This window comes from Trichosurus vulpecula, chromosome 1, assembly GCF_011100635.1.
Source record: "Trichosurus vulpecula isolate mTriVul1 chromosome 1, mTriVul1.pri, whole genome shotgun sequence".
In the NCBI taxonomy this organism is placed as follows: Eukaryota; Metazoa; Chordata; class Mammalia; order Diprotodontia; family Phalangeridae; genus Trichosurus; species Trichosurus vulpecula.
Genome location: NC_050573.1, coordinates 2045987 through 2056329, shown reverse-complemented (window position 1 = coordinate 2056329; position 10343 = coordinate 2045987).

The following is a 10343-nucleotide window of genomic DNA, read 5'->3' as shown; positions in this document are numbered from 1 at the left end:
CATTTGTGACACCAATGCCAGAGGGCCAGATTAATCCGAGCTGAGCTAGATTGAATCTCGGCACTTTCATGGAGGCAAGCTAGAGCTTATATATGGAAAGACTGTGGAGTCTGGGGTGATGGGAGGAGGGGTTTTGGGTGCACTGGGATGACTCAGATGAGGTCAGACTCCAGGGTGGGAAATAGCTGAAGACTACCTGGAGATGACAGATAATAGAGGGCTTGGGTATAGATATTTTGATATGATCAGGGGTGTGAAACATCTGGAAGGCTAGGCTAGGCTATTTGGGCATGAAAAGCCAGATCAAGTGAGAAGATTCAGGGTTAGGGGTTAAAGGGGGTTCTCACAGTCTAAACCCCATCATTCCCTCCTCAAACAAATAGGACCCAAATTCCTTTGGGCTGAGGGGCAAAGGTCTCAACTTCTGAAACTGCTTCCTGCTGGCAAGGGGTGTAGAGTTGTCCCTGCCTCAATGGATCCCGTTCGAGGGCTACATAGCCAGAGCATTCATCTGGAAGTTGATGACAAGGTTTGTAGAATAAATTTACTTTGTTTCTCTTAAAGATGTCTCTCCTATTATTTAAAAATTCTGTCCCATACAGTATCTAAAATACCAAGAAGATGGTATATTAACAGCCAGCAGCACCAGGACTGTGAGGACTGTGAGGACTGTGGCACAAATGCCACTTGGCCTACTTATTCTTGAGCAGAGGTCAAGGTCATCTGTGCAGAGGGGTGGTGCGGGCTGGCTCAGTGCCACTGTTGACAGCAGGACTTTTCCTGTACCATCAATGTTCCTTGACTCCCCAGCAAGGGTATCATCTTCCCTAGGAGCCCCCTTTGAGAGGGAAACCCTACTGTGGAGCTTCCCCCTTTACCTAGAAACTGGAATAGCCTAATTGGTCTTGCCTCAGGTCTCGCCTCAGTCCAGTCCATCTTCTCAGCCACCATGGTGTTCTTCCTAAAGTGTAGATATGACCATAGTGCCTTTCTTCTCTATTCTTGCTCCTTGCAACCTCCAGGATCAGATGTCAGCTTCTCCATTGGGCCTTTAGAGTCCTTCATAATCTGCCTCCATCCTCTATTTCAGTATTTCCATCCTCATTTAATGGTATTCCCCTTCTCATAGTTTATTGTCCAATCCAGGAGAGGGGGACAGGAAAGCTCCTCTGCCAAAACCAGGATCTAAAGGAAGTCAGATTCTGAGAGGTACAGGTGAGGGTAAAGGGCATTTCAGTCATTGGGCACAGCCAGTGAAAAGGTCTGGAGGCAAGAGATTGAGTATAGATTGGCTAGTAGATATGGACCATAGGCATTGTGCAGGGAAATAGACTGATTCAAGAGAACCAGGTTGTCACACACTCTAATCTAGTGACACTGGCCTCCTGGCTGTTCTTTGAAGAGTATTCTCCGTTTCTTAGCTCTAGCATTTTCTCTGACTGTTCCCAAGTCCTGAATGCTCTCCCTCCTCCTCTCTGCCTACTGGCTCACCAGGCTCCTCCCGAGTCACAGCTGAAATCCTGCCTTTTCCAAGAAGCCTTTCCCAACTCCTCTTCATTTTGATGCCTTCCCTCTTAATTATTCCCTATTTATCCTAAATATAATTTGTACCTAGTTGTTTGCTTGTGGTCTCCTCCATTATACTGTGAGGTCTTTGAGGGCAGGAACTCAGTTTTTGGTTGTTTTGTGCTTGTATCTCCAGCACTTATCATTACTTAGTACAAGGTAGCCCTTAAACAATGGTTTTTGACTGACCTTTAAGGCAAAGCAACCAAAAGACCCAGTGACCTCATCTGAGGGGAGGGAGGCTTCTCAATCCCCAGTAGACTTCACTGCTTTTGGGCCCATGTTATTGTCACTAATGTGAACTTCTCTTTCTGTGTACTGTGCTCTGGAGCATGGAGATCATACCAGCCTTTCCATATTTCTTTGAACACCACACATCCATCCATTGGTTGGTTCTAACAGGGAGGCATATATTCTATACCATTCTCAGACTCTCCATGGGCTTTGGAATCTCATTGATTTGTGTATTCCCTAAAGAGAAGTATACCCATCCCAAGCCAGCCCTACCCACTCTGGATGAGCCCTCATGCAGGGGTCATTCCTAGTTCCTTCAGACCTTGAGAGGCGACCAGAGGAGCCTTCAGGTGGTGCCTGTACCGTTTTCCCCTGGTCTTGCTGCATACATGATTAGCCAGCTCATCTTTTTAGCTTACCCATTCCCTAGCAAAACAGTACAATCCTATGCGGAGGTAGGAAGATGTACCGCTAATGAAAATAAAGACTTCTAAGCATTCCTGATGAAAAGAACAGAGTAAAAATTCTGAAGTTCAAATACAGGAATTAAACATAAAATGGGAAGGCATTCTATGCTAAACAAGGACTAGAACAGGGTCGAATAAGAGACTCAAAGGATTTTGGAAGGTAAAATGGACAATTTCAATTATATGAAATAGTGAAAGTTTTTGCATAAGCAAAACTAATGCAGCTAAAATTAGAAGAGAAGTAGGTCAATGGGGAAAAAATCTGTGCACCAAGTTTCTCTGATAAAGGTCTCATTTCTAAGTGTGTGTGTGTGTGTGTGTGTGTATTTTTATGTATGTATATGTATATATGCATGTATGTATATATACATACACATAGATATACATGCATACATATTAGAAATATGTGTGTATGAGAAAGAGACAGAGAGGTAACACAATGGTTAGAGCACTGGGCTTAGAATCAGGAAGATTCATCTTCATGAGTTCAAATCTGGCCTCAGACACTTACTAGCTGTATCACTTTACCCAGTTTGCCTCAATGTCTCATCCATAAAATGAGCTGGAGAAGGAAATGGCAAAAATCACTCCAGCATATTTGCTAAGAAAATCTCAAATGGAGTCACAACATGTCAGACACAACTAAAATGACTGCTAATGATAATATAGATATACGTGTATGTGTATATAATATTTAATTAAAATGTATAAGAATAAGAACCATTCCCCAGTTAATAAATGGTCAAAGGATATGAAAGGTGGTTTTCAGAGTAAGAATTCCAAGCTATCAATTGCTATATGAAAAATTTCTCTAAATAATAGAAAAAATGCAAGGTTCCACCTAGGATTGGCAAAGTTAATAAAATATAACAGATGCTAGGGGGATTTGGGAAAGCAGGTACATTAATGAATTCTTGGTGAAGGCATAAATTGGTCCCTATATACTAGAAAGCAATTTGGAACTATGCCCAAAAACATGTTTGTCTGTGGTATACCCTTTGATCCAGAGATACCACTACTAAGCCCATACTCCCAATGAAATCAAAGGATAAAAATGTATCCATATATACAAAAATGTTTATAATAGTTCTTTCTGTCGTGGTAAAGAATTGATAACTAAAATGACGGAAATTGACTGAGGAATGGCTGAACAATTTATGGTCTTGGCTAGGGGTGGGGAACTTGTGGTCTCAAGGCCACATGTGGCCTTCTAGGTCCGTAGGTGAGGTGTTTAGGCTGAGTCCAAGTTTTACAAAACAAATCCTTTTATTAAGGGGATTTGTTCTGTGAAGTGTGGATTCAGTCAAAGGGCCACACTTGAAGACCTAGAGGTCCACATGTGGCCTTGAGGCTGCACCCCTGGTCTTGGTAATAGGCAATGGACCTTAGGCAATGTGGGACTGTAGCTCAGGAGAGAGGCTATGGACGGATACATACACTCAGGAACCATCTATAAAGAACTGATAATTGTACCCATGGTACCTGATGGGGTCACGAAGTGGGATAGCATAATGGTAGAAGAGAAGAGGGCTCATGACAGGGCCTTGGTAGACATGACTCAGATGAAGAATCAGCAAAGGAGTCCAAGAAGGAGGGACTAGACAGGTAGGAGGAAAACCTTGGGTAGAAATATCCTGTGAGCCCAGAGAGGAGGGACTATCCAAGAGGAGAAGGTGGCCTTGGGTTTATGGAATATTAAATTACTGTATTTTATTATTGCCAAAGCCTATCGATGATTGCTCTTTGACAGACTAGTTAGAGATTTGGTAATGTCATTGTATTAGTAAAGCAAGTGTCAATATCGATGGTGACCATGAATATGCCTGTATAATTTTGTATCACAGAATATGACACTCTCTATATAGAAGGCAGAAGAAGTAAAACACTTATTCAGACTCCAGAGCATCAAATCCCCAAACCAATAACTCTGATTCAACATAGCAGCAATTATATCCCCAAACCAATAAGTCCACTTCATTATAATAGCAAGGAACTTAAAACACAATATCACAACAGGAAGCCAAGCCATCCCATAGCCTTCCCCTCTGCTGTGGCCTTCCTGTAAACACTAGCTCACAAATCCTAGCTGTCTGCTTGCCTGAAGCTTCTCCTCTATCCTCTCCTCCTGTAGTTCTGAGAGAGAGCTTAACAGCTACCCTGAGTATATATACCCTTTTAGAGCCTGGGGGCTTCACAACCCTCATGACCTGATTAGCAAAAGAGTGTGGGCCTTCCTACAAACAAGCCTCCCCTAATCAAGCTTCCTTTAACTAGCTTCACCTGAGACCTATTAATGGGATTAATGGGCAGGGAAGATCTTTAATCACATTAACACCAGTCATAAACTCTTGTTCTTGCCCTTTTCAAAAATTATTTTCCTTAAAATTCTGGACCTTTTGCTTCTTTAAATGAATTGGTATTTTTGAATAGTTCCATTGAAAAATCAGTGAACAAGTATGTTGTAAGTGCCTACCATGAGGGCAGCTAGGTGGCTCAGTGGATAAAGAACTGAGCCTGGAGTCAGGAAGACCTCAGTTCAAATTCAGCCTCAGACACTTCCTAGCTGTGTGACCCTGGGCAAGTCACTTAGCCCAGGTTGCCTCGGTTTTCTCATCTGTAACATGAGCTGGAGAAGGAAATGGCGAACCACCCTAGCATCTTTGCCAAGAAACCTGAAATGGTGTCATGGAGTCAGACACAATAGTAGACGACTGTTAGGTTATGCTCGTCTAGAAATACAAAATTGAAAATAAAATAATTCTGCCCTCAAGGATTTTATATTTCATCCAGGATGGAAAAGGGGGAGGTAATGCACATTCATATAGTGCCTACTGTGTGCCCAGTACTGTGCTAAGTGCTTCATAAATACTGTTTCATTTGATCCTAAAAACAATCCAATGAGGTGGTTGCTGTTATTTCCATATTTATAGTTGAGGCAATTGAAGAAAGCAGGCCAAGTGACTTGCCCAGGGTAACACATGGAGTGCAAACAGAAAATCATGCACAAGGTCGTCCAGAGCACATAATGTACTCTACTTCAGACATTTCATAATATAGAGAAATCATATAATTTCAATGCAAGTGGCAAGTTCTTCTGCTTGAGCACAAGCCTTAGTGAACATCAGAGAGTCCATAATGGAGAGAAACCTTAGGAACGTAATGAATGTGGGAAGGCCTTTCACTAGAACACTGTACATCAGAGGATTCATGGGGGAGAGAAATCTTATAAATGCTTGGTATGTGGCAAGTTATTTCACTTGAGCACAGGACTTGGTGAACATTGAAGAATTCACACTGGAGAAAAACTTTATAATTGTAATGAATGTGGAAAGACGTCTGCCATAGTTCACACCTTACTCATCACCTTCAACAGGATGAAAGAAGTATTGAGGTCCACACTGACCTTAAATAGTTTAACTTGAAAAGGCTACAGGCCAAGACTAAAGTGGAGGGAGTGTTGGTGCATGATTTTCTGTTTGCAGATGATTGTGCACTCAATGTAGTCTCTGAGGCTGAGATACAACAAAGTATGAGTTGATTCTCTGCTACTTGTGCTGATTCCAGCCCAACACCACCAAGAAAACAAAGGTTCTCCACCAGCCAGCACTATGCCATCCATATATGGAACCACTGGTTATAGCAAATGAAGTCTCCACTCCAAATGTTCACATGGACTATTTGTGCCCAACCAGTGACAGAGCCTTCCAAGGCCATAAGTGTCTGATCAGACACACTGTACCTTGACCCCAACATAGTGATATCATTTGGTCCTCTTCAAGAATGAAGGACAATGAACCAAGGTGCTTCTATGGGCATTTGGACCACTTAGCATAAGTGACTCCTTACTGGAGTCCTATCATTATAACATGACATCAAACTATAATCAAACAATAATGACAAACAATAGAAAGTTTATAGTTATCACAGTGAGATATAGGGAAGAATCCTGGATGACTCTGAGGTTGGGAGCCTATGACTCGGCGGATGCTGCTGCAATCTACAGTAGGAGGTAAGGTTGAGGGGAGACTTTAGGTGAAAATATGAGTTCTGTTTTGGACATGTTGGAGATTAACATGTTTACAGGACTTCCAGATGTTTGAGAAGATAATTGGACTTTGAGATGTCTGAAAGGTAATTGGAGATGCAAGATGGGAGATCAGCGGGAAAGGTCAATTTAAGAATCAACTGCAAAGAGGTGTTAATTAAATCCATGGGAGTTGATAACATCTCTGGGTAGAATAGTATATGATCACTACCTCCTCTCAGACCTTGATAAGGACAGCCCAGGACCCTGAGCCTTAGGAATAGCAGTGTCCCCCCAAACCACCAGACCTGCTTCCAGCCCAGCTCTCACAGCCATCATCAAGAGAAGAAGTCATTGTGGAGGAGGGGCACTCCTTCCTCATCATCACCTACAACCACTGCTGACTTACCCATCACCAACAGGCAGAGAGACACAAAGGCCCTGGGAGAGGGAGCACCTGCCCCTGCCACTAATGGTGCCTGCAATTCAGACCTCACAGCCATCAGCCAGGGAAGCAGCAACTCAGGAGGAAGGCCAGGCCATGCCTACCAAATGCCACCCAAGGATCAGCACCCTGAAGGAGAAACAGGGTACCATGTCCCAGACAAGTCAGCCCAGCGTCATTCCCTTGACCATCTCCCCTCATACCATGATGGGCCAGCCGGGGATCCTGAACCCAAGAGCCTTGGGAATAGCAATGTTTCCAGCCCATTTGTCCTGGAAAGCCACCCCTATGGAGATGCAGCCTGGCGAGTGCCAGGCTGCAGTTGTAACAGTCCCAGCTACAGAAGACCCAGAAAAGAAGGTTCTTGTCCCAAAGTCCTTGGTGCTCTCAAACGGTTCAACATCATTCCTTTGGTTCTGTCACTAGCTTCCACTTGCTCCAATCTCATTTTTAAGGTAGTATTTTCTTCAGTGGTCTTTTGGACCTCCTTTTCCATTTCGGTAATTCTGCCTTTCAAGGCATTCTTCTCCTCATTGGCTTTTTGGAGCTCTTTTGCCATTTGAGTTAGTCTATTTTTAAGGTGTTATTTTCTTCAGTATTTTTTGGTTCTCCTTTAGCAAGTCATTGACTTGTTTTTCATGGTTTTCTCACATCACTCTCATTTCTCCTCCCAATCTTTCCTCTACTTCTCTAACTTGCTTTTCCAAATCCTTTTTGAGCTCTTCCATGGCCTGAGACCAGTTCATGTTTTTCTTGGAGGCTTTTGTTGTAGGCTCTTTGACTTTGTTGACCTCTTCAGGCTGTATGTTTTGGTCTTCTTTGTCACCAAAGTAAGATTCCAAAGTCTGAGACTGAATCTGGGTACGTTTTCGCTGCCTGGCCATATTCCCAACCAACTTGACCCTTGAGTTTTTCAGCAGGGTATAACTGCTTGTAGACTAAAGAGTTCTATGTTCCAAGCTTGGGTGGATGCACCAGCTCTGCCACACCAGCACCCCTCCTTCCCCAAGAACCCCCAACCTGGACTGGACTTAGATCTTCAGCAGGCTCTGAACTCCTGCTCTGATCCACCACTTAATTCCTCCCACAAGGTGGGCCTGGGGCTGGAAGCAACTGCAGCTGTAGTTCTGTAGCTGCCCCACCTCCGCTGCCCCCGGGGCAGTAGCCGAACCACGAACTCCTTCCACTCCCACAGCTTTTCCCACTAACCTTCTCTGTTGTCTTTGGTGTTTGTGGGTTGAGAAGTATAGTAACTGCTGCAGCTCACTGATTCAGGGCGCTAGGGCATGCTCCACCCAGCTCCTGGTCTGGCTGGTCCGAGCCACTCACGCTGGGCTCTGCTCTGCTCCCAGCTCCGTGTGGGTAGACCTCACCTACAGACCATCCAGGCTGTCCTGGGCTGGAGCCCTGCTTCCCTCCACTATTTTGTGGGTTCTGCAGTTCTAGAATTGGTTCAGAGCCATTTTTTATAGGTTTTTGGAGGGACTTGGCAGGGAGCTCACATTAGTCCCTGCTTTTCAGCTGCCATCTTGGCTCCCTCAACATCAGAAACATTTTACCATCGGAAATGCCATAGGGGGAGAGACATTACGATCTGCTTTGCCACTGCCCCAAAGGACCAGGGGACCTTTCCATCGGACTTGTAAGCTAGAACTTTTCCTATGCTTTGTCTCCTCCATTAGAATGGGAGCTCCCTGAGACAGGGACTGCCTTACTTTTCTGTTTGGATCACCTCTGTTTAGTGCAATGCTTTGCCCATAAATGCTTTATTCATTCATTCAAAAAAAAAACATTTATATGCAAAAATTTTCAGAGCAGCGTGATTTGTAACCAGAAAACTACTGGAAGAACGCTAAATACCAGACAGTAGAGACTGGCTAAATAAACTGCAGTAAATTTATTATTAATATAATTAAGAGATATGTATATGTGGAATATAAAGAAATCTTCATATATGTATAGGCTATATAAATTTTAGTGCATTACCAGTGGAATATTATAATGCAATTAAGAGCTATATACATATATATATATATATATATATATAGAGAGAGAGAGAGAGAGAGAGAGAATATAAAACCTTTTGAAATAATACACAGCAAAAAAAAAAAGCACCAAAGAAACAGTTTAGACTAGGCATTATGTAACTAGGCACTTATTACATGGCATTATGATGCCACATAAGAAGCAGAGTGAATGGGAACTAACGGACGAAGAAACCTGATAGACAAAAAGGGGATGACTGAGAAGACGGCATGGGACATAGGAAAGAGCACTAGATTCACAGGCAGAGGATCTGGGTTCAGGTCTTACATGTCACACAGACCTTGGGCAAGTCACTTAAGCCCTCTAGACTTTAGTTTCTTCAGCTGTAAGAAGATTGAACTAGATAACCTCCATGGTCCCTCCCAATGTTTAATCCTGGATCCAATGATCCTGCACCTTGATAAAGTCAGGTAAATGATAAAATCCATGCTTTTATTCTGCTGGGGAAGCTCTGTATTGGCCCAGTCTTTTTGGAAGGCAAGATGGCAAAGTGAAAAACCAGATTAGCTTAGGTAAGGCAATGTTATGCCTGGCTTGATCCTGTGTCCTTGGTCCCCATGTCCAAACAAAGCTAAGGAGGATTCTGATACTAGAAAACGCTAGAGGCAATCCATATGTCTGGTCATTGAAGGGTAGCTGGGCCAATTATGGCATATAAAGGTAAAAGAAGTATGACACTTCTAGGATTGACAAAGATTCAGAGAAATACGGTGATAGGGCCATGGAAAGATGTAGGATCAGAAGATGTGAACACCCCCTGACTGTAGTTATGTCTCTTCTTTTCCAACAAATTTCTACAATCCAAAAGTCTTGTGAGCATGACATTAAGTCTATTAAATAATAGATTTGACATCTGAGGTTACTACAGTAAGATGCAAGTCTAAGGTCGAGCTATTTGGCCTAGGACTTTAGTCCAAACAACGATTAGGCATTCAGCCTCGACATCTGCTAATGGTATGTTACTACATATGTTAAGGTGAAACCAGGTCCGCTGTGGTGGGGGGGAGGGGTGTGATAGAAGAGGGAAAACAATGATAGGGAGACATCAGCCCCGGCTGAAAGGTACAGAACCTGCGCCCCTCGCCCGGATCGAGCCCAGTCCTGGCCCGGCTCCCTGGCCGGCCTCATGGGTGGGCCCGGCGGACTCAAACTCGCTCTCCTGGTCCTTCTCGGACCGAGGCCCAAACCAGGGCTGTTCCCACTTCACTCCTCCGGACCCGGCCGTGTCTGTGGACTCCAAACTGCTCTGGTGTTTCATGGAACCCACGCGGGGGCAGACGGTGCCAAAGCGAGGCTAGCACAGTGGCATCAGGTCCCGGCTCGGCCAGAGCCTCTCCAGGACCAAGCCGTGGCCGGCCTGAGGGCCTCTGCAGGCATACGCACACACGCGGACACACGCACGTGCATGCGCACACAGACACAGACACACGCACAGAGACATGCAGACACATGCAGAGATTCACTGACACACACATGCATGTACACACGCACCCACCCACAGACACGCACACACACGCACATGGATACGACCACACGCACAGCGACACACACGCACAGACAC